The sequence below is a fragment of the Rhineura floridana genome, chromosome 9 (genome assembly GCF_030035675.1).
Source record: "Rhineura floridana isolate rRhiFlo1 chromosome 9, rRhiFlo1.hap2, whole genome shotgun sequence".
NCBI classification, from domain to species: domain Eukaryota; kingdom Metazoa; phylum Chordata; class Lepidosauria; order Squamata; family Rhineuridae; genus Rhineura; species Rhineura floridana.
This window is the reverse complement of record NC_084488.1, coordinates 88855644-88877312: the sequence shown is the minus strand read 5'-3', so window position 1 is coordinate 88877312 and position 21669 is coordinate 88855644. Positions and strand designations below refer to the sequence as shown.

Here is a 21669-nt window from a genome sequence, read left to right as displayed (position 1 = left end):
TTTTACTTGGTTTAAATTGTTGCAGCAAAAAGAGATTTGTCAAGTGAATCAGCTTTAAAGAACTTCTGGGTGAGCTATAACTCTTCTCTGTTATTCACGAAATTAATAGCTTATCTCTGCTTCTATTGCAAAAAGCTGTCCTAGAAGCGCATTCTAAAGATATAAACAGAAGAGGGATTTCTATTCCGAGGAGAAAAAAATAAAAAATATGAACTTTGGAACATTATATTGTCTGGGACTATTCTCTTTTTGGTCTATTTTATTTTGACGAATCTGCTTCTTCACGACGCCACTAACTGTTTTGATGCTGGGAACTAAATTTGTTTTGTATTCTTGAACATAGAGAGATAAGGCAGGCTGCTCTGTTTATACTGTGATGTCATCAAGCTTGGAATATTAACCCAATTGTTGCTGAAATAAGAAGTGGTTCTTCTTTATTTTTGTTTTGTTTTGTTTTCGTGGTTTTAAAAATGGCAATCAAGAAAGTGGCTGAGAATCTGGAAGTAACTATGTTTCAGAAAATAATGGATGAGATTGAGATAACGAAACAAACCCTGCGACAGGGCAGTAAGGAGCTGAAAATTGAACTGAGCAAAATGACGCAGGAGCTTAAAGAAATAGGGGATCCTGTGAGAGAGGAGAATGAGATGAGAGATGAGAAAAGAAAAAATAAAGGGAAGATACAAGCCCTGGAGATTGGAACAAATGTGGAATTGGAAAAAGATCTGGAGTTTATGGATATTAGAAATAAAATCTACTGTTTGGAATTTAACGTTATCTCTGAAGAAATTAATGAAGATATTAGAGATAAAGTTATCAAAAAATATTTTGTTTTTCATGTTGTATAGATGTTTTTAGTGTTATGTCATTTGTTTGCCACCCCTGTCTCCAGGTGAAATATAAATTTAAGTTATAATAATGATGATGATGATGATATCAATAATAATACTACTATCATCTTACAGTTGTGAATTTTTAATTGGATTTCAAATATTCTAAGCAACATTGGATGGCAGTACTGGAAGGGAAGGATGAAAATGTTTTAAATACATAAATATGTACTTTCCAAAACAGATGTATATATTATTACATTGTTTTGACTATTCACTTGCTTGATGACTTACAGCTGAATGTGTAAACTGATGATGTGCTGTACATGGAGTAAGGTGATATGAAGGTTCTGTCTGCAATGTTTGATCTGTGATGGCTGATACACAAATGAAAGTCACCCCTTGATGTTGCAGTCATCAAGTGCTGAATATGCATATGTGAATGAGCTCATTTTACTAGACAAGAAGAGACATTCTATGACTGGGTGAAGATCAAGAAAGAAGCAATATACTGTCTTAGCAAAATATTTGCCTCAAAGTGCAGCTTCACTGTTAACACATGTGGAATTTCACACTTGAAAATGGGAGCCCATATAGAAAAGATGCAGAAGAAGGAAAAACAAAAATTGGGTCAGGTTGCTGTTAAATTACACAATAAATGAGGAATAAGCATGACTCAGAAGCATAGTATGTTTATAAAATGCTTGTGGATGTTTTGATGAATGTTCAGGTTCTTTAATAAAACAAACAAGTAATCATAGACTAGGGGTCACCCAAGTGCTCATGGACACAATGGTGCCCTTGAGGTCTTTCTCTGATGCCCACAAGCCCACTGACCCCCCTGCAACCCCTTAGTCATGAGGTGGTGAGGGTGGTTACTTTTTTCTCCCTTGAAAAGTACATAGAGATGAAGAAGGAAGTTGAGAGGGAGACACTCTTTTCCACTTGCTGTGCCAGCTCTAGGTGCTTTTCAAGTCTCAGGTTAATTCTGCTGGATCTGAGTTTTACCCAGATCCCTTAGTAAAGTGATGTGTACTCACAGTTTCTCTGTGTCTCTCTGGGGGATGGAGGGATGATCTGGGGGAGGAGGAAAGAAATGTCTGGGGGGTTGGGTGTCACCTAAAACCTGTTCAAAAATCCAAATGTACTCATGGGCCTAAAAATGTTGGCAGCCTCTGGCGCAGATTACTTTCCTATCTGTATCCTGATTTAAGGCCAATGTTAATCTACGTAATACTGCATAGGCTTCATAATGCATTTTAAATATAGGCTTCTTTTCTAGCTGTTCTAAACCATTTTTGCAAATCTGGGGCAAATCTGTTAAAGGGAAGATCCTTTATCTCTAGCTTGTTCTGCTGAACTTCTTCGAAACCGATTGCTGTCATTTTGGAGACCCACACTTCATCATAACTGGGCTCTCTTCTTTGGGAATCATATCGTATATGCTGATAGTGAAATGATTGTCTGAGCTTGGATCCTTACATGGTACCTTCTCTGCACAAGGGGGAGGCATCAGAAGATCTTGGGAGATCCCAAAGTTTGCAGAAATACAAAAACACTTAAGGGGAAAAATCCGAAGGAGGAAAACAACTCCAACATGACTGAGCATACTGAGTGGTCACAAAATTCTGAAAGCCTGTGGTGGAGAGACCTAGACAGTAGGGGCAACGAAAATGGGATGGAGTATTCTGGAAAGGGTATAGTGGGCTGGGTAGTGGGAACCCTGAACAAGGGCACTCCATACTGAAGCATTTTGTTGCAGGTCCCATTTGTTCTAGGATGTATTATGTTTTGACATTAGGGAAAACAAAAGTTTTTTGGATTTTATGTGGAAGGAGTATATGTATATGGCCTTAGTAATAAAAAATCTTTAACATATAGAGGATTTAGAGGTTCTAAACCATTTACATTTTATGTAGAACAAGAAGTCTGATGGCAGTTTACACCCAAAGTGTTGTGGACATAAATAGCCTTTCATCAGGAGAAAATCTTTTTGTTGTTATTGTTATGTGCCTTCAAGTCGATTACGACTTACGGCGACCCTATAAATCAGTGACCTCCAAGAGCATCTGTCATGAACCACCCTGTTCAGATTTTGTAAGTTCAGGTGTGTGGCTTCCTTTATGGAATCAAGCCATCTCTCTTTTGGCCTTCCTCTTTTTCTACTTCCTTCTGTTTTCCCCAGCATTATTGTCTTTTCTAGTGAATCAGGTCTTTTCATGATGTGTGCAAAGTATAACCTCAGTTTCATCATTTTAGCTTCTAGTGACAGTTCTGGTTCAATTTGTTCTAACACCCAATTATTTGTCTTTTTTGCAGTCCATGGTATGCACCAAGCTCTCTCCAACACCACACTTCAAATGAGTTGATTTTTCTCATATCCGCTTTTTTTCACTGTCCAACTTTCACATCCATACATAGAGATCAGGAATACCATGGCCTGAATGATCCTGACTTTAGTGTTCAGTGATACATCTTTGAATTTGAGGACCTTTTCTAGTTCTCTCATAGCTGCCCTCCCCAGTCTTAGCCTTCATCTGATTTCTTTACTATTGTCTCCATTTTGATCAGTGACTGTGCTGAGGTATTGATAATCCTTGAGAAGTTCAATGTCTTCATTGTCAACTTTAAAGTTACATAAATTTTCTGTTCTCATTACTTTAGTCTTTTTGACATTCAGCTGTAGTCCTGCTTTTGTGCTTTCCTCTTTAACTTTCATCAGCATCGTTTCAAATCATTATTGGTTTCTGCTAGTAGTATGGTATCATCTGCATATCTTAAATTATTGATATTTCTCCCTCCAATTTTCACACCTCCTTCATCTTGGTCCAATCCCGCTTTCCGTATATGTTCTGCGTATAGATTAAACAAATAGGGTGATAAAATACACCCCTGTCTCACACCCTTTCCGATGGGGAACCAATCGGTTTCTCCATATTCTGTCCTTACAGTAGCCTCTTGTCCAGAGTATAGGTTGTGCATCAGGACAATCAGTTGCTGTGGCACCCCCATTTCTTTTAAAGCATTCCATAGTTTTTCATGATTTACACAGTCAAAGGCTTTGCTGTAATCTATAAAGCACAGGGTGACTTTTTTCTGAAATTCCTTGGTCTGTTCCATTATCCAGTGTACGTTTGCGATATGATCTCTGGTGCCTCTTCCCTTTCTAAATCCAGCTTGGACATCTGGTATTTCTCACTCCATATATGGTGAGAGCCTTTGTTGTAGAATCTTGAGCATTACTTTACTTGCATGGGATATTAAGGCAATGGTTTGATAATTACTGCATTCCCTGGGATCCCCTTTCTTTCGAAATGGGATATATATTGAACGCTTCCACTCTGTGGGCCATTCTTTAGTTTTCTATATTTCTTGACAAATTTTTGTCAAAATGTGGACAGATTCAGTCTCAGTAGCTTGTAGCAACTCTATTGGTATGCCATCTGTTCCTGGTGATTTGTTTCTTCCAAGTATTTTAAGAGCAGCTTTCACCTCACATTCTAAAATTTCTGGTTCTTCATCATACGGTTCCTCCATGAATGAATCTGTCATCCTGCCATCCCTTTTATAGAGTTCTTCAGTGTATTGCTTCCATCTTCCTTTTATTTCATCTCAGTCTGTCAGTGTGTTCTCCTGTTGATTATTGAGCATGCCTACTCTTGGTTTAAATTTCCCTTTCATTTCTCTAATCTTTTGGAATAGGGCTCTTGTTCTTCCCTTTTTGTTGTCTTCTATTTCTATACAGTAACTATTGCAATAGTTCTCTTTGTCCCTACGTACTGGTTGCTGTATTGTTGCATTTAGGGTTCTGACCGTGTTTCTAATCTCCTCTTGCGTTTGCTTTCCTTCTCTCTTTAACCACTTTAAAGACCTCATCCATTGAGGTCTTTCTCTCTTTTTAACTAGAGGTATTGTCTTTTTGCATTCTTCCCTGATCATGTCTCTGACTTCATTGCATAGTTTTTCTGGTTCTCTGTCAACTAAGTTTAAAGCCTCAAATCTGTTCCTTATTTGATCTTTATATTCTTCTGGGATGTTATTTAAATTGTATTTTGGCATTATGATTGCTTTGTTCTTCTTCTTTAGATTTACGATTTGATTTTCTGATACAACCAGTTCATGATCTGTACCGCAGTCTGCTCTTGGTCTTGTTTTCACAGAAAGTATGGAACTTCTCCATCTTCTGCTACCAATTATATAATCAATTTGATTCTTATATTGACCATTTGGTGATGTCCATGTGTACAGTCATCTTTTCAGTTGCTCAAAAAAAGTATTTACAAGAAACAAATTGTTGGCTTCACAAAATTCAATAAGTCTTTCTCCTGCTTCATTTTTGTCTCTTAAGCCCCATTTCCCCACATTTCCTAGTTCTTCTCTGTTCCCTACTTTTGCATTCCAGTCCCCCATGGTTATCATATCTTGTCTTCGTGTGTGATCAATTTCCTCCTGTACTTCTGCATAAAATCTCTCCAATTCCTCTTCTTCTGCATTTGCCGTTGGAGCATAGACTTGGATGATGGTTATGTTAATAGGTTTCCCGTTTAATAGCCCCTAATTGCTTTTGCTACATCACTTCTCACTATTAAAGCAACCCCATTTCTTCTTAATTTCTCATTTCCTGCATAAAATATTTTGTAGTTGCCTGATTGAAAATGTCCCAGTCCCATCCATTTTAATTCACTCATGCCAATACTGTAATGTTGATACGTTTCGTTTCTTGCTTGACAATTTCTAACTTTCCCTGGTTCATGCTTCTCACATTCCATGTTCCTATTGTGTGCATCATACAACTCCGGACCCTCTTTTCGCCTCTGTGCGCATCAGCTTCTGGGCTTCCTTTCAGCTTTGACCCAGCTGTGTCATTAGTCACAGCGCTACTGGTACTTGTCCTTTGTTCTTCCCCAGTAGCTCGTTGAGTGCCTTCTGACTTGGAGGTCTCATTTTCCAGCACTATCTTGTGTTGCATTTTGGATACTTTGTTCATAGGGTTTTTGTGGTAAGAGATATTCAGAGGTGGTTTATGTGATGTTCCTGTATGTGAATATAATGTATATATGGTAAGTGCAGGTTTATTATAGGAAATATGGTAAGTGGATTGAGTGAGAAGGGGGAGTACATGGGCTGTAGAATGTTGTAGGATGATTGGCTGTGTGTTTTGAATGGCTGAAGGTATAAAAGGGAGAATGACAGTTGAGTCTGGGTGGTTGAGGTGGTGGTGTTTTGGTGGATGTTATAGGTGGTGGGTGTTGAAGGTGGTTGTAGAGAGATTGGATTAGGAGTTCTGAGGCAAATATTAAGAAGTAAGAACATAAGAGTATCATATATGAAACCATACGCTTGTCAACAAAATCTATAAGTAATCTTGTTATTCCTAGTGTTAGCAATAAATATTTTCTTGGTTTACTTAAAGCCTGATTCCTTAGCTGGAGTGTACAGACCAGGGTGGGAAGGCAGGGTAACCAAGGCTGAAAAAGAAATTGTATCTAAAGGTGGCAGCGGTAAAGGAGGAGATATTGTATCAGCATTCAGTACCACAGAGCAACCCAGAGCTGTGAGCTTCATAGGCAAGAGGCTTCAGGGGGGTTGGGAATTACCTAAACACACAGACACAAGGTATCAAAACAGCCAGGAAGAGCCTAAGGCACAGTCTAGAGTCTATACTGGATACACAGAGTGTTGGGTAGTGTTGGCCTAGCAGAGGGATCTTTTGAGATCTGTGCTAGAGCAGAGAGAGGTAAAAATAAACACGATGATACTGACTGCTGGTAGCCACGAGTGAGAGCGTCACAGGTGGTGCCAGGGGAAGGACGTCACAGTTTACCATTGCCTTCCTCTGAGTTTGGATGCATCTTAGTCTGGTGTCTCAGCTTTGACCATTCCACCTTGGTTCCCCTGCTAAGAGTCTAGCCTCTTGGTCTAGACTCCTGATGGCATTGCTCTCAGCTTCTTCCACACTCTCAAACCCCTCACCACTTTAAGGTGTGCATCCTAAAGGGGGAAAAATCTTTTAGAAGTCTTTTATAATAATAATAATAAATAAATTTTATTTTTCAGCTGCCTATCTGTCCGGGTTAGGGACACTCTAGGCGATGAACAACAAGAATAAAAACAATACATATAGATCAACATAATCAAATTTTAAGCTAAAAAACCATTCATTAATTCAGTTGTAACATAAATTAATCTGTCCCAATCTTGTAGGCCTGCCTGAACAGCCAGGTCTTCAAGGGTCGGCGATAGCTGGACAGGGAGGGAGCATGTCTGAGATCGAAAGGGAGAGAGTTCCAGAGGGTGGGGGCCACAACAGAGAATGCCCTCTCTCTGGTCCGTACCAGCCTAGCTGTTCTCACCGGTGGGACCGAGAGAAGGTCTTGCGAGGCTGATCTCGTCAGGCAGCACAATCTGTGATTCTGGAGGCGTTCCTTCAGATATACTGGGCCGAAACCGTATAGGGTTTTAAAGGTCAACACCAACACCTTGAATTGGGCCCGGTAGACAACAAATTTATACACAAATTGAAGGGGAAAAAGTGGTAGGCCTGCTTTTGAATTAGGGTTCAGAATCCTTGGGCTATATCCAGCACTGTACAAGCAGACGTCTTCGTGTGCAACAGGACCCCTCCTCATGAGAAGTGAATGGAGGAATAGCCGAATATGAAGTCATCCTGGGAGCAGAAATAATCCATATGGTCCTCACTTCTAATACTGTATATTTTGAAAATATTTGAAGTATTTCCTCATATGGGCAGCATTTGTATGCATTGACACATTATGTAATGATTGTAAATATTTTCCAAACCTCTTGAATGAAGCCATATAGGTCTGTTAGGTACTTCTCGAAGTACCCTTTGGACATATGTTTAATATTATGTCGGTTCATCTATGCAGGTTATCTCATTGTTTACACTTCTCTGAAGAGATGACTCAGGGGAAAAAAAAGCTCTTTGCTACTAGTCTGTGGAACCACTGCATCTGCTCCTAAGTGTTTTTTAATCTCATTTTCATGACATTTGCTATAGTGCATGCTCTGTAGGAAGGCAAATGGTGTGCTTGATTCAAGCTTCACAAATTCTACCTATTTGACTCTGCTAGGAGATACCATGCTACTTATTTCCAAATGTTTTACTATAGCAGCTATGGAAATGATTTTTCCTTTGGTCAGAATCTTGTGTTGTTGTTTCTCTGGAAAGTCAATCCTGGCATCTCACAGATTCTCAGGAGATAGAAGTATGCTCCTAACTTTGGTTACACTCCACTCCCTTCCTTACGTATCTTCACTTCCGCTTGTTGTGCAGCACTGAACCAGTGAGCCTTTTTGGGTTTCTCCATGCCTTTTGGATGAGTAAGGCCCAGTTACAGAACCTGCTTGACTTAGAATACAACTGTGTTGTATCTAAGCATTTTCTCTCTCTAGAAATAAGCCCCATTAAGCTACTCCTTAGTGTTTAGGACTGCAGTCCTAGTTTTATTTGTGAATGTGAAAAGTCATCCCTGAATGATTTTGAGTTGAACAAGGATGTTGGCTTACCCAGAGCATTCTCTACACAAGCAATGGTTCTCTTCATGTAAGGCTGGAAATAAGTCACTGAAATCAGACTCTGGAGGTGGAGAATGATCACTCTTCCTGTTTATTTACTGGCTGCATGCATTTCCCACTTTTCCTCTGAATTGTTCAGAGCACCTTACACATACAGGTGGTCGCCCTTGCAAGCAGCATGCAGGTGCAGACCTACTTCGCTTCAGCAATAGAGCAGTGTCATGCATCTTCAGACCACTAACTGTATCTACATTGGTCAATTTTTTGCACGAGGAGCTTCTGCAATCTGCATACAATACTGCGACCTTACATCAACTTCAATTTTAACTCTCAAATGAATGATCTACATGGGGAAAGGGGGTGAGATCATGATCTACTGATAGATCTTGGGATAGTGTGAGGCTTATATTTTTTAAAAATGCATATAACAAGCCACAATTAGCATTATATCCAAACCACCAGACAATTTGTACTATATGAAGTTGTAGACTTTGTTTCTGGCTTTGTTTTACTGGCTCTCCAGCAGGAATTAATCAGAAAGAAGTAGCAGCTGCAGTTTTAATATCTACTTCCCAGAAGAGCCAGCAGAGGGTGTCTGGTTTTCTATTATGTGCATGAAAACATTATTCAAGTTCATTAGCAGGGCACAAGAGAAATCATGGTTCACATTTAGTTCATGAAGAGAGAAATTATTGTAGAACAAAACAAAATGTGAAACCCAAAAGTGAGAGGGGAGGAGAGGGTGGAGAACAGGAGTGCAGAAACAGAGATAAATACAAGATTGTTGTTTTATAAAACTGCCTATTCTAGTAGCAAAACAGCATTTCCAAAATACTACACAGAAAATGTCTTAATTTTTTTTGTTTTTTAAAGCAGATATGTATGTTGGCATGAGCCCCCTGGAAGTCTGCCAGTGAGGGAATGTGGCACTTGAGCTGAAAAAGGTTCCCCCTTCCCTGCTTTAAAAACTTGTTAGACAAATTCCTAAAGGATAGTTCTATCAATGGCTATTAACCTTGTAAGTTAAATAGAACTGTCATGTTCAGAGGCAATATGCCATTGAATTCCAGTACCTGGGCAGTGACAGCAGGAGAGAGCAATCGCCTTCAATGTCAGCTTTTGGGCTTCCCAGAGGTATCTGGTCGATTACTGTGGGAATCAAGATACTGGACTACTTAGACCTTTGGCCTGATCCAGCAGGGCTATTCTTTTATTCTTACTTGCAATACCTTAAGAGGACAAGAGAGAGGGAGAGGGAGGGAGGGAGAGGGAGAGAGAGAGAGACGGCAAGCTTTACGAAGGCTGGTTTGTTGGCTTTGGAATAGATGTCCTGTTTTTACAGTTGTTTTGTTTGCTTCTTTGTTGATTGCTTCTTTTATTAGAATTGTGATTTTTTTAATCTGCTCCATTTTGTATATCACCCGGAGAACTATTGTTATTGGCTGACTGCTAAATGAAACGAAACAAATAAAAAGCATACCACCTAGATGACAGATTTTAAAAGCCTCAATATGCAAAGAAACAGGCCAATTTGTTCAGACAAGTTATATCTTAAAAATGGAGTAAAAACATATAACATGTAAAATGACTGTACCAATCAGGAGTGGCAAATGTTTTCACGCCTAAGGGCTGCTTCCCAGCTACTTTGTTGGCACACATCATCATATACATACTACATAGTTGGTATAGCCACCTAAGGCTGGCATGCATTTGTGCACATCATCACATACATACCCAGAATATAGGCATGTGCACATGCATGCACACAGACATCACACACAGACCAGGAGACACACAGACAGGATGCACATCACTCTACCTCCCCCCAACTCACCTAATGGTTGCTCTGGCAGTTTGAGTGGGGACACTGATATGTATCCCAGTGATGGTAAGCAAAGGATTCAAGTGGAAGAGGGGGCTCAGCATCCACATCAGCCTGAACTGGGGTGGGGAGTTGATTGCTTGCAGTCTAACTATGCATGCAAATGAGAACCATCCATAAAACTCTCCAGCTGCTATTTTACTATTGTATTGCCAGCCCACCTTCCCCATCTCTTATCTCTAGAAGTAGCCATCTCTGCTGACTTTGATGAAGGGGGGAAATGCCCCAATCTTGAGGAAGGGTCTACAGCTGAGCGAGGAATGCAGCGCATCTTTTAAAATGGTCAGTGTCCATATGTCAGGAATTGTTGTTGACCAGGTGAAAACCAGAGTGGTAGAGCAGCTTATTACCTTGCAGGTGGGAGTGGGAAATGAGTGGTAAATGGAAACTTCTCTCTCATTCTCTTTGGAGTGATGCCTGCCAGGTGATAAGTGGCATCTGGTAAGGTGAAGCAGGTAGAGGGGAGATGGATAAGACTGCAGTGTGTGAGTGCGGAGATTTCTTCCCTGAGCCACCCGTTGCCCATCCCTGCTGTATGCATTTGATCAGTCTAATTTTAACTAGTGTAAAACTAGTGTAAAACACTAATGTAGAGGAGGTGATTCTCATGCAATGTTGTAATTCATAAGTTTAGAACAATAGACTTAGAACTGATTACTGTCAAATTTAGGTCATTTTTCAGCTGAGTTGCCACATGTTAAAAACTGATGGTTATGCACAGCCTGCTGAGGAAATGTGTCTGGCTATAAATATGAACTTTTAGTAGTGTTTTAAAAGCATGTGTATCAAAAATTCAGCTGATAAAGTAGAGGCATAATGTGCAATCACATGACAGTTATATGCTTTATGGTTCCTTCTGTCCCACAGTATTTCTAATAGTATGTTTTGTGTTTGCTATTTTTATTGCATTTTTAATGGTTGGCATAAGAACATAAGAAGAGCCTGCTGGATCAGGCCAGTGGCCCATGTAGTCCAGCATCCTGTTCTCACAGTGGCCAACCAGGTGCCTGGGGGAAGCCCGCAAGCAGGACCCGAGTGCAAGAAGCTTGAAATAAATCTTACAATACTAGTCAGTTGCTACAATCACAGTTGCAGAGACAATTTTTCATGCACAGAGGCTGACAACCATTCCTTCTCAGCTGCCTTGATTGCCCCATGATTGACTATATACTGTGGCATGGACCACTAGAGAGGATTGCACTTGCCAGATTTTTAAAATCTCCCATACCATCTGTATGTAAATTGGCAGCACCCTACATACAAGCATGTTCAGTTTGAATTCATCTACTCAAGTTATGCTCTTTTAGTTCAGTACTATGTGTTCTCCTTTCCTGTTTTATTTCACTTCTTTGAACAATCACAATCCAACATTATATGTGCTGGGAAAAACAACCCTCAAGATTTATTGTGTGGCTGCTTGAGTTTCTGTTTCCAAAGAAAAGGAGCTTCCTTTGAGCTGCATTCAGCAAACTCCCTTTCTCACCGGAACTATGCCAGAAGATGGCATTGCTGTGTGTTGATCTCCCATCTCCATTGCAACAAGTCATTAAGAGCTAGTGGAAAGGCTGTACTTTGAAAGTCCATTAGTGTGAGTCAGGCTAACAGGAAATGAATTTGCCTCCATATCGCTCATCAAGGACAATCCCATTAAAGGGTCCAAGACCTGGAAGATGTTGGATGGGTTTTTTGTTTTTGTTGTATTATTGGTACATGAATAAAAAAGCTCATATTACAAGATACCATTGAGTCGTTAATAACATGAGTGCTTTAAAAGCTGCAAGTATAGAAAATGAACACAAGTGGCAAATGCTCAAACATTTTCCTCATTTACTGCAAAGCCCCAGAGTTTTGTTGTTTTTCTCCACAAGAAAGCTCTGCACACACACACACAAATACTATGAGATAATGGAGATTTTATCTAAAATCTTTAAAGGCGTGGTTATACATGTTAAACCTGGGAATATACAGAATTCAGAAAAGAAACTTCATCCCAAGTAAATATGTGTGCAGGTGCAACAATTCAGCCTCTGTAACCCCAAAAATTGTTAATCTATCTAGAAATTGTGGGAATTCTGGCCTAAATGACTTGGCATAAAGTTACATTCCTGTCCTCTGTTGCTGTCTGGTTCTACAGAGTGCTGAAAGAGCCAGCCAAAGTCCCACTACTGAGGAAATTAGAACATTTTTGTACTCATAGTTATTATCATTGTGAGTTCTTGAACTTTTTGTTGGGGTAGTTAAACAATGAGCGTTCAGAGTGAATCTATTATCCCACACATAACTGTGTGTAACAGTATTTATTTATTTATTTATTGGATTTCTTAGTCACCCATCTGGCTGGCTAACCAGTCACTCTGGGCGACGTACAAAATAAGCAAAATAGCACAAAATGACACATCAATACAATAACATTAAAATCTAAAAGCAATGATGTTAAAATCTAGCCCACCCCAAAGGCCTGCCTGAAGAGCCAGGTCTTCACAGCCCGGCGGAAACTCATTGTAGAGGCAGCCTGGAGGAGATCATTTGGAAGGGAGTTCCATAGGGTGGGGGCCACAGTTGAAAAAGCCCTAGTATACAAGAATACATTTGAGTTTGTCTTACAGCACAATCTTACGCATATCTATTGGAGGCTAAGTTCTATTGAGCTTACTCCCAGGTAACCTCACATGAACAGAGATACACTTGCAGTCTGTATCTTAGAAAAATGAATATGATTTATTTATTTCCTATATGTATAAGACACTATTACTTAAGAAGCTCAAAGTTACTTATATAAACAGTAAAAATACTAACACAATATTATAACAGCCATTAAAAGTAGCAAAAAAAATTAAAAAGGGATCCATGATGCATATTAAATTGTGACACTAAGCTAGAAAAGTTTTTTTTAAATGAAAATGTCGTTTCTTTGGAGCTTGCATTTGCAACAAGGCTTGCGCTTGCTGAATTGTGGCCTAGCTGCTATCCAGTGGAATTTGATGTGGGAAGAGGAGTGGCAGTATAGTGTCACCAATGAAAACACTGTTCTCTGTGCAAGAGACTGAATGTCTCCAACTGAAGGCACATTAAGCAAGTATAGTCTCCAGATGTGATTTATGATTGTTTTTCACTATTGATTTCATTCAGCAAAAGGCCTGAGCAACAACAGCAGCAGCCTTATGTCTAACTTTCAACAGCCTTCAGTGATTTCACTCTTTTTTTAATGGGACTTTTCGAAATAATGAAAACAAAGAGTCACACCAAGCGCTATCTAATTAATTACTGACAACTGAATCCTAAGAAAGTTTACTCAGAATTTAGTCTCACTGAATTCAGGGAGGCTTAGTCTCTATTAAGTATGCACCTTTAGGTCACAATTTTGCACACAGGATACTTAAATGCCATTTACTCCTCTGATACACAGGATTCCACCCTAAGAGTTATACACTCATTCTGTAGCAAGTTCTAAGGTTGTCAGTGGACACAAATTGGGCCTTGCCATAAACTCACAAAAAGTGATGTTGCACCTAGAATGAACCCTAAATGTTTCCACAGCGACACACTGCATGGGGAATATTGTGCAATGGTAATAATATTGTGCAAAGGTAATAATGGTGGATAAGTTGTCTTTCATGGAAGCTTCTCACAATTGTTGATATTCTGATTGAGGAAATTCTAATAAGCTTTTGAAGAGTCCCAAAATTCCATGGAACACAGTGCAATGGAGCTCCAGGTAATCTCATTCTCTAGATAAGACACAGTAGTGCTATTCATGAGTTACTCACATGACTCTGAGTACGTGTGGAAGGAGGAGAGGGGCTGCACCATAGGCCCTGCCCCCAATATTTATTTATTTATTAGATTTATATCCCACCGTTCCTCCCAGTAGGAGCCCAGGGCGGCAAACAAAAGCACTAAAAACACTCTAAAACATCATAAAAACAGACTTTAAAATATATTAAAACAAAACATCCTTAAAAGCATATTAAAACAGAGTCCAACACAGATGCAGACTGGGATAAGGTCTCTACTTAAAGGCTTATTGAAAGAGGAAGGTCTTCAGTAGGTGCCGAAAAGATAACAGAGATGGTTGTGACGCCCTTCCCTGGCACTCCCTGTCAGATTCCTACCTGCTCGTGGCTACTGCCTTTCACTAGGCACCACCAGGGACTCCACCAGTCCGGACTGTCCTTTTTATGGTTTCTCCGAAGTCTCTCTCCTGGTCGGTCACCGCCAGTTCAGACCCCATGAGCGTATATGTGAAATTCAGATTTTTTGCTCCAATATGCATAATTTTACACTTGTTTATATTGAATTGCATTTGCCATTTTTCCACCCATTCACTCAGTTTGGAGAGGTCTTTTTGGAGCTCTTCGCAATCCCTTTTTGTTTTAACAACCCTGAACAATTTAGTGTCGTCAGCAAACTTGGCCACTTCACTGCTCACTCCTAATTCTAGGTCATTAATGAACAAGTTGAAAAGTACAGGTCCCAATACCGATCCTTGAGGGACTCCACTTTCTACAGCCCTCCATTGGGAGAACTGTCCGTTTATTCCTACTCTCTGCTTTCTGCTTCTTAACCAATTCCTTATCCACAAGAGGACCTCTCCTCTTATTCCATGACTGCTAAGCTTCCTCAGAAGCCTTTGGTGAGGTACCTTGTCAAAAGCTTTTTGAAAGTCTAAGTACACTATGTCCACTGGATCACCTCTATCTATATGCTTGTTGACACTCTCAAAGAATTCTAATAGGTTACTGAGACAGGACTTTCCCTTGCAGAAGCCATGCTGGCTCTGCTTCAGCAAGGCTTGTTCTTCTATGTGCTTGGTTAATCTAGCTTTAATAATACTTTCTACCAGTTTTCCAGGGACAGAAGTTAAGCTAACTGGCCTGTAATTTCCGGGATCCCCTCTGGATCCCTTTTTGAAGATTGGTGTTACATTTGCCACTTTCCAGTCCTCAGGCACGGAGGAGGACCCGAGGGACAAGTTACATACCTTAGTTAGCAGATCAGCAATTTCACATTTGAGTTCTTTGAGAACTCATGGGTGGATGCCATCCGGGCCCGGTGATTTGTCAGTTTTTATATTGTCCATTAAGCTTAGAACTTCCTCTCTCGTTACCACTATTTGTCTCAGTTCCTCAGAATCCCTTCCTGCAAATGTTAGTTCAGGTTCAGGGATCTGCCCTATATCTTCCACTGTGAAGACAGATGCAAAGAATTCATTTAGCTTCTCTGCAATCTCCTTATCGTTCTTTAGTACACCTTTGACTCCCTTATCATCCAAGGGTCCAATTGTCTCCCTAGATGGTCTCCTGCTTTGAATGTATTTATAGAATTTTTTGTTGTTGGTTTTTATGTTCTTAGCAATGTGCTCCTCAAATTCTTTTTTAGCATCCCTTATTGTCTTCTTGCATTTCTTTTGCCAGAGTTTGTGTTCTTTTTTATTTTCTTCATTCGGACAAGACTTCCATTTTCTGAAGGAAGATTTTTTGCCTCTAAGAGCTTCCTTGACTTTGCTCGTTAACCATGCTGGCATCTTCTTGGCCCTGGCGGTACCTTTTCTGATCTGCGGTATGCACTCCAGTTGAGCTTCTAATAGAGTGTTTTTAAACAACTTCCAAGCATTTTCGAGTGATGTGACCCTCTGGACTTTGTTTTTCAGCTTTCTTTTTACCAATCCCCTCATTTTTGTGAAGTTTCCTCTTTTGAAGTTAAATGTGACCGTGTTGGATTTTCTTGGCAATTGGCCAGTTACATGTATGTTTAATTTAATAGCACTGTGGTCACTGCTCCCAATCGGTTCAACAACACTTACATCTCGCACCAGGTCCCGGTCCCCACTGAGGATTAAGTCCAGGGTTGCCGTCCCTCTGGTCGGTTCCATGACCAACTGATCTAGGGAATAGTCATTTAGAATATCTAGAAACTTTGCTTCTTTGTCATGACTGGAACACATGGTGCTATTAATATAGTCCCAGCCACCTGCCTTGACAGTCCATCAGCCAATACATTGTCCTTGCCTTTTATGAACTGGAAGTCCACTTGATAGTCTTGTAGGGCCCAGGACCACCTCTGCAGCATAGTGTTATGGTTTTTCATAGTCTGCAACCATAACAAGGCCCGATGATCCGTCATCACCGTAAATCTTTGTCCCCACACATATGGGCGCAACTTGCTCAGTCCCCACACGACCGCTAGACACTCCTTTTGGACCGACAAATAGTTTTTCTCCCTCAACGTCAGCTTGCGACTCAGATACGCTACTGGATGTCTGGTGCCTTCTCTCTCCTGCAGCAAGACGACTCCCAGCGCGAGGTCCGACGCATCCGTAGCCACGATGAATGGTTGCTCATAGTCTGGTGCTATTAATATAGGTCCTTGGCACAAGGCTTGCTTCAGCAGATCAAAAGCCTTCTGACATTCATCCGTCCATACCACACGCTCAGAACACTTTTTCTTTTTCAACTTATGCAAGGGGGTTGCTATTTCCCCAAAATCTTTCACAAACTTTCTATAAAAACCAGCCACACCTAGAAATGCCCTAACTTGTTTTTTAGTTAAGGGGATAGGCCACGATTGTATTGCCTCCACCTTGCTCCATGAGGGGGTGATTTTCCCACTCCCCACCTTATGTCCTAAATAGATTACTTCACTCACAACTTTCCCATTCACACGGTACAGCACAGATCTGATTGGGGCATGATTTCCAGTATCAATGGAATGTCTGGCTATACTGGTTCGGCCAGGTTTATTGCTAAAGAGATTCCCATAGTTTTTTTTTTTTTAAATAATTTTTATTCAAATTTTTCAAAAGACAAACAAAACAAAGTCAAACAACAAAAACATAACAATACAACAAAAGAAAAAAATAAAATAGTTGACTTCCGATTTGTCGCAGATCAGCTATCAGTATATAATATATATCAAACCTGTCCCTTAATATATACATACAGGATCACTTTTCTCCATAGGCTATCTTAGTTAATCGTCAAATCCCAATATCATCATTTTATTTGGATCTTTCAACAAAAAGTCTAAGAGAGGCTTCCATTCCTTAAGAAATGTGTCTGTCGATTTTTCTCTAAGTAAACATGTCAATTTATCCATCTCTACTAAGTCCATTAATTTCAATAGCCATTCTTCCGTTGTTGGTGTTGATTCCATTTTCCACTTTTGTGCATATAATAATCTTGCTGCCGTAATCATATATAATATTATTCTTCCATATTTCTTTTCTATTTGTTTATCCATAAAACCCAATAAAAAAAATTCTGGTTTTGACTGAATATTTATCTTTAGGATTTTTTGCATCATCCTACCTATCTGTGCCCAAAATGATTTTGCCTTTTTACACAGCCACCACATATGATAAAATGATCCTTCTTGTTGTTTACATTTCCAACAAACATTAGAAACATTACTATACATTTTTGACAACTTTTCTGGAGTCATGTACCAACGATACATCATTTTATAGAAATTTTCTTTAAGATTATAGCATAATGTAAATCTCAAGCCTTTTTTCCACATATTTTCCCATTGATCCATTTGTATGTTATAACCAATTTTTTTTGCCCACTTTACCATACACTTTTACTTGTTCTTCTTCCATATCCATTTTCAGCAAGAGTTTATACATTTTCGCAATTGTATTTTCATCATTTGTACACAAACCTATTTCAAAATCAGATTTACTTATTTCAAACCCATACATTTTCTTGTCCATTTTATATCTTTCTAACAATTGTAAATAGGCAAACCATTGAGAACTATATCCTTCCTTTATCAGTTGTTCTCTCTCTTTCATTATATATTCTCCATGTACATTTTCTAATAGTTCTTGATAAGTTAACCATTTCTCTTTTCCAGCCATTTCTCTTCTGTAAAACGCTTCTTGACTTGAGACACATAATGGTATTTTCGAATAGAACCTTGGTTTATATCTATTCCATATTTTCAACAGAGGACGTCTTATAAAATGATTATTAAAGTCTACATTTACTTTTACTTTGTCATACCATAGATATCCATGCCATCCCCACTTCAGGTTATGGCCCTCCAAATCCAATAGTCTTTTATTCCTCAATAAAATCCATTCCTTTATCCAGACTAAACAGCAGGCAGCAAAATAAAGTCTCAGATTTGGTAATCCCAGTCCTCCTCTTTCTTTGGCGTCTTGTAGTAATTTAAATTTCACTCTTGGTTTTTTTCCTTGCCATACAAATTTAGAGATATCTTTTTGCCATTGTTTAAAAGGTATATCAGAGGATATTACAGGTATTGTTTGAAACAAAAACATCATTCTCGGTAATACATTCATTTTTATCACAAATATTCTATCCATTAATGACAATTGTAGTTTATCCCATTTTAGCAGATCTTTCTTAATCTCTGTCCATAGTTTTTCATAATTATTATGAAACAACTTTGAATTTTTATTTGTCATAATGATACCTAAATATTTCAACTTTTTCTCCATTGTAAAATCTGTCTTGTCCATTAACTCTTTCTGTTCCCTTAAATTTTTCACCAACATCTTTGTTTTTTGATTGTTGATCTTAAATCCTGCTAACGGTCCAAATTCTTTTAATTTGTCCATCAATACATTAGTTCCTTCCAAAGGGTTTTCTAATACAATTATCAAATCATCAGCAAATGCTCTCAGTTTATATTCTTCTTTTTTTATCTTTAATCCCGAAATCCTTTTATCTTGCCTTATATCTCTAAGCAGCACTTCTAAGACCAGAATAAATAGAAGGGGAGATAATGGACATCCCTGTCTTGTACCCTTTTGTATTTCACATGAATCCGTTAAATCTCCATTAACAATTATCTGAGCCTTCTGAGATGTATAAATCGATCTAATCCATTTTATAAAATTGTCTCCAAAATCCATTTGCTCCAAAACCTGAAACATAAATTTCCAATTCAAATTATCAAATACTTTCTCAGCATCTAAAAAAATCAAAGCTGCTTGTTTATCATTTCGTTGTTCTAAATATTCCAACACATTCAAAACATTCCTGACGTTGTCACGTAATTGTCTTTTAGGTAAAAACCCCGATCTTCCTGGATAAATTGTTGCAATATTATTTTCATTCTTTCTGCCAAAATCATTGTAAAAATTTTATAGTCATTATTCAATAGAGATATCAGCCGATAATTTTTTGTTTTAGTTAAATCTTGCTCCTCTTTAGGTATTAATGTTACGTTAGCATTTTTCCAACTATCCGGTATCTTTCCCTCTTGCAAAATAGAATTCATTGTATACTGTAAAGGTAGCAAGAGTTCTTCCTCCAAACATTTATAGTACACTGCAGATAACCCATCTGGTCCTGGCGCCTTTCCTGATTTAATTTTGTTTATAGCTTCAGATATCTCTCTTGACGTGATAGGGCCATTAATAGCTTGTCTCTGAAAGTCTGTAATTTTAGGCAAATTCTGTTTAGATATATACTCTTCTATTTTTTCAGATGGGATTTCCTGACACTTGTACAATGTTGAATAATATTGATGAAAAATCTTTTTGATTTTTACATTATCTGTCAGCATCTCATCTCCTTCTTGTATCTTTAAAATAATATTTTTTGACGTTCTTTTCTTAATTTATATGCTAACCATTTCCCCGGTTTATTTGCAAATTCAAAAGTCCTTTGTTTAGCAAAATTTAGTTTCCTTTCAATTTAACTATTAGCATTGATACTTGATTCTGTAACATTTTAATTTGATTTACAATAGAAGCTTTAGTTGGATTCTTTTTCAATTCTTCCTCTTTTTGTTTTATTTCTTCCAAAATTAATTGCATTTTCTGTTGTTTCTTTTTTTTAAATTCAGAATTACATTTAATAAAATATCCCCTCATAAATGCCTTACTTGTATCCCAAACAATATTTTCATTTGTTCCTTTATGTAAATTATGTTCAAAAAACTCTTTTAATTTCTTCTTACATTCTTGTACTACTTTGTCATTCTGTAATAAAGATTCATTTAGTCTCCATCTAAATCCAAGATTTTTTTTTTGAAAGTTAATATCACAGGATTGTGGTCCGAAAAAGTTTTTGGTAATATATCCATTTTAAAAATATCTTTCACTAGATTTTTAGACATCCAAATCATATCAGTCCTCGAGAATGTTTTATGTCTTTCTGAAAAATAAGTAAATTCCTTTGCGTTATCATTTATATATCTCCAGGTATCCACCAATTCTAAATTTTCCATCAATTCAAAGCAAATCTTCGGTAATTTACCCTGTGTCTCTTTAATATTTTTTTCAGAAAGTCTATCAATTTTTGGTAAGATTACCCCATTCCAATCACCCATGACACACCAATGATCATATGAAAACTCTGACAATTTTTCCATAAGTCCTGTGTAAAACCTTGTTTTATCTTCATTGGGGGCATAAATACCCACTATCAAAATTTTTATGCCCTGTAAAGTAATTTCATCCCCCACAAATCTACCACTATCATCCAGTAATATCAATTTAGGAAGCAATTGTGGGTTAATGTAAAGAACAACTCCATTTTTTTTAATCCAGCCAAAATAAATTCTTCACCCAAATTTTTACAAATCAAATATTTGGAATCTTTCTTCTTAATATGAGTTTCTTTTAAACAAATTATATCCAATTTTAATTTTTTCAAATAATGAAACACTTTCTTTCTCTTCTGCGCGGTGTTGGCTCCATTTATATTCCAAGTTAGATATTTGTAATCCATCTTTAAGCGTGTATTTTAAAATGTACCTGATGCTCCCTTTAATCCATCATCTTCCTTCCCCTCCTCTGCATGTTCCTGTTGACTTTGTTTCCCAGGAATTATATCCATATCTTTGAGTTTATCTTCTTCCATGTCTTTTGAAGCTTTTCTCAAGAAATCCCTTGCTTTTTGAACAGTATTCAATCGATATTTCTGTTGTCTGAATGTAAAAATCACTCCTTCTGGAACATCCCATCTAAATTGAATTTTGCATTGCTTAAGTTTTTCTGTAAAGAAAGCATATTCTTTTCTCTTATGTAAAAGTCTAATAGGAATTTCTTTCATCACCAGTATTTCCTTACCATCAATTTTAAAGGTATTGTTGAAGTGTTGTTGTAATACCATATCTCTGGTCGTCTTTTTTATAAAGTGAACAAGCACATCTCTTGGAATTTTTTTCATTGTTGCATATCTGGAATTAATTCTATAAACTTTATCTATTTCAAATTTCATCCGATCTTCATTCAAATCCAAAAATTTTACTAAAGCATTAACAATTTTATCTCTGATATCTTCACCTGTTTCCTCAGGGATTGCACGGAATCTCAAACAATGTTCTTTATTTCTTAATTCAATCACAGCCATGTAGTCCAAATTTTTTTCTAATTCCAGATTTAATATATCTGTTCTATTCTCCAAGATGTGTACCTTTTCTTTAGTATTTTTTACA

The 21669-nt window shown here is 38.1% G+C and overlaps 1 protein-coding gene across 1 annotated transcript in view; it reads left to right on the top strand.

Annotated features, from left to right (window-relative positions):
- The window catches only part of ANK2 (ankyrin 2), a 568387-nt gene that overhangs the window by 23939 nt on the left and 522779 nt on the right, over positions 1–21669 (top strand). The gene's annotated exons all lie outside the window — the stretch shown is intronic.